A 4383-nucleotide genomic window follows, 5' to 3' on the forward strand; every position below is an offset into this window, starting at 1 on the left:
CACCGTTGCTCTTGAGTATTTTAGAGAGGTCCCTAACCGCAGACTTTCTCATTGCAATACATTTTTTTATTTCCTGGCTACTGGTGCCAAGAGTGTTGACGTGGAGCCGAGCAAACTGAAGCTGTGAACAATCTCGATCTCTTCACCATCCATCCTGATGCTACCAATTGGTCCAGTGGTGAGAATCTTTGTCTTCTTGACAGTGAGCCTCAGTCCATATTGAAGGCTGCAGACCGTGACCTTCTGCAGTAAGTGTATGAGGTCCTCTTCAGTTTCAGCGAGCAGGGTTGTGTCATCTGCATAACGCAGATTGTTGATAGATTGTTGATTTTAATAGTTACTTGATAAAATATAAGAAGGAAAATGGAACAAAATTAGGCCATGTCTGTGTCCCCAAAGAGCTTTTATTCCTGGTAAGGTAGTTGCTATTGTTACATACTGCAGAGTCAGCTCTGATTCAGAACAACTCTACACACAATACAGCAAAACCATGCCTGACCCTGTGCCGTCCACTTTCTCTGCTGTGCTTAAGCCCTTTACTGAGGTCACTGTGTCAATGTATTTCCTTGAAGATATTCCTCCTTTCAATGACCTTCAGCTTTTCTAAGCATGATATGTCCTTTTTCCAGGGATGGCACCTCCTGATAACATGTCCATAGTATGCAAGGTAAAGTCTTATCATCCTTGATTCTAATAAACACTTTAGCTACTCCTCTTCCAAAACAGAATTGTTTATTATTTTGGCAGTCCATGCATGTTCAAAATTATTCTCCAGCACCACAATTCAAAGGCATAAATTGTTAGCTTCTCACTTATTGCTGTGAAGTTGGAACCATCTGCAGCAAGTTTTGGAAGCTGTAAATCTTGTGGTAGGAGATTGATCATTTTCCTTCCACAAAGTGGTTAGTATATTCAAACTGCAGAGATGGGTCATCTTTGAGACAGGAGCACAATTCCCTGTGCACTACGTCACTAAAGTTCTGCATCTTCCTTATTCATTGTTCAACTTTCATATACAGATCAAGCAATTGGAAATGCCACCACTTGGGTCACAAGCATCTTGGTCTTTAAACTCAGACAAGCTGTTACAGAAGTGGATGCCACTCCTGCTTCCAAAGAACAAACATAGTCTGCCTATATAAGAATTGAATATTGTGTTTGGTGAAAAGAATAAAGTTTAGATTCAGGTAGATATGATTCAAATCTAGTTTCTGCTAATATTTAGTGTCACTTCACCAAATTTATTAACCTTAAGATCTTTATTTTCATTACCTGTGTCACACAGATTATAATTCCTGCTCTGATGAGTTATAATAAAGATCAATTAGCCACTGAATGAAAAAGTGTCCAAATGAATAGGTGTGAACATAATGATAGAAATTACTATAATAATTTTATAAGTAAATGTAAATAATGATGAAATGATTGGACAAAGGGAGGTTATGATTTGGAATCTGGTCGATTTGGAATCTGGTCTATGAAAAGGGAGATGTGTTTGGATATTTTTCTGATGCTTTTTGAACACCAACCCCACAATATAAGAGGGAAGAGAGTAGAATCAGCACCTCACAAAGGCAAAGCTGACTGGACAGAGTCTAGTCTGAGGTAACAATTATTAAATATCTCTTGTATGTATCTAGAAATTAAGTTTGTATAATTAGTGATGTATTGTCAATTATACTTCTTAGCCACCACCCAGAAAATTCAGAATGGTAAGACAATTAAACATTTTGTCATGAACTTCAAGTCTTGGAAATATTTTTGTGCTGGTTGTAGGGAAGATGCTGGAAATAGCCTCTTTTTATGGACTATCCTATTAAGACAGCCTTCAATGTGGATTGCATCTTAACATCAAAAAAGCTAATGTTGGCAAGGGTGAAGAAATTAGGAAAGCTCCAGTGGGGATCTGAATAGATGGGGTAGTAGTAGGAATAGGCCAATGGTGATTAATTGTATAAGACATACCTGTAAAAAAAAGTTTATTATTTGGAATGAAACACAATGTGAATTAAAAATTATATAAAACACAATCTAAAAAAAAAAGAAAAGAAAAAGCAAATGAACAAAAAAGAAGACAAAGGACCTTATTAATGGGCCAGTGGGCAACATGATAAAAGAAATAATTGAAAATGTTCATGATTTCATCATGTTTGGATTCATAATCAACACCCTTTGTACCAGCAGCCAGGAGATAGAAGACATTGGTTTGCATAAGTCTGCTGTCAGCAACCTCTCCAAATACTGAAGAGCAATGACATCAATTTGAAGATTAAGGTGTATCTGATTCAGGCCATGGTCTTTTTAATCACTTACAGTGCATCTGAGAGCTGGGCAATGAAGATAATAGAAGAAGAATTTATGCCTTTGAGTTGTAGTGTTGGAAAAGAGTACTGAATATCAAAAGAACAAACAGGTATGTCTTGGGAAAGGTACTGCCAGAGGACTCCTTGGAGACAAAGATGGCAAAGCTTCATCACTCATTTTCTGGACATGTTGCTAGGAGAGGCTATTCCTTGTAAACAGATAACATGCTTTTAGGAGTGGAGGGTCTGTAAAGAAGAGGAAGAGCCCTATTGAGATGGATTGACACGGTGACTGCAGCAATGGGCTTGGGTGTGTCAGAGACAGTGGGGATAGCATAAGATAGGACAGGATTCAGATCTGTTGTTCACAGAGTCGCTATGAGTCACACTCAACTTCACAACAGCAACAACAGCACGAAGATTCATAGGTTCATATGAACGCAGGCAACCAAGTCTGGGGTCATCTCCCACTTCCTAGTTCATTCCTTTCTGGCCTCCTCTTCCTTGAGCTTGTCATCTTCAGGTCATTGCTTGTGTTATCTCAGCAATCAATATCTTTGTGGCTGGAAGTGGAAATTCATACAAATACATAACATTTTGTCCTGTGCTTTCTTTAAGTCAATGTTAGTATTTGAATGTTATAACCTCACTTCATGTAATGACATTTTTATCTCATTGTTTTACTGAATTTCTAAAAATAATGAGTCATCATGACTTAATATGGATCCTGTCTCTAAGAGCTTCCTTGTAATATAGAATTGTGCCCATGACTCTCTTCTCCATACAAATTTTAAGCCACTCAGCCCTTCTGAGCCAGGTAACTACTTAGACTCATGATTTCCAGAGTGGGAAAAGCCTTCCTTGAGTGTCTTCTGAGGTTTTAGAATTATGACGAGATGAACTCTAGATAGGACTTGGATTTGGGGATTCTTTGAGGAGAAGAAAATCAAACATTGATTTGAGTGTCATCACTTCCTGATCCCTGGAGTCAAGCAGAACTTGAGTAGGTGGTCTAAATCTTTCTGTACCTGAGATTGGCGAGCACAGATACTTCCCCAAAGTACTCCAGGACACTGAAAATCAAAACAGAAATTCAATATCCTACCTTACTTCCTATTGCTTCTATAACAGAAAAACACAAGTGAATAGCTTTAACAGAAATTCCTCTTCTTACTGTTTTGTAGAGTAATTGTCCAAACAGGGATCTTAGACCTGTTAATGGAGCTCTGGTCACCTATTGGTAACGAAGTGCACTGCCATCCTAACAGCATGCAGTTCGAACTCACCAGTTTCTCTTAAGAAGAAAGATGGACAACTTCCTGTGTGACTCTGAAAACCCACTGGAGAGTCAGCTATGAGTTGGTTCTGATTCCACTGTACCAAACGACAAACAGTCCTGCAAATTGCTTCTATGAACAGACAAGCATTACATGCCTTAGTAAATTATTACCTTCTGTGTATTTGTGTTTCATTTCACTCTCTTTTTTTAAATTAATTTTAATGAAAGTTTACAGAGACTTGGGGTTTCCAGTCATTCATTGCTGCCCTTTTCTCTCTACCCACCCCTCCCCCCAATTCACTCTTCTCCTTGAAAAGATAGAAAAACTCTTTCATTGTTTTGCATTCCAGTCTTTTTATAACTCAGAAGTGATTAGGTTTAGAATCTACTCTACATGAGTATCACATCATAACATAATAAAAGGGAAAAAACCCACATCTTTAACTAAAATCACAAAAACAAGAACCAGGGATTTAATACATATTTGAGGGATACACATTCAACCCAGAATAGATCAAAGGTTGAATAAATCCTTTTCGTTTATCTCCTATGGAATTCTCTCTGTAAGAGTGTTATATCCATCAAGCCTAATGATAAGAACACATTATTAGAAATTAAAAATGGAGTCTCTAAAGCTAAGAGTGTAAGTTAGTCTACTGAATGTTAGGAAATGAATATACACTTGCTGTGCTCTGCTAGGAGGGATTATGTTTACTGTGTTAGGTGAAGTGAGTTAAAATATAATCTCACTTGTTTTTTAATGTATATTCGCACAATGGAATACTATGCTGCATTAAAAAA

Source organism: Elephantulus edwardii, unplaced genomic scaffold (genome assembly GCF_000299155.1).
Source record: "Elephantulus edwardii isolate Elephantulus edwardi_28Jun2011 unplaced genomic scaffold, EleEdw1.0 scaffold00025, whole genome shotgun sequence".
Classification (NCBI taxonomy): Eukaryota; Metazoa; Chordata; class Mammalia; order Macroscelidea; family Macroscelididae; genus Elephantulus; species Elephantulus edwardii.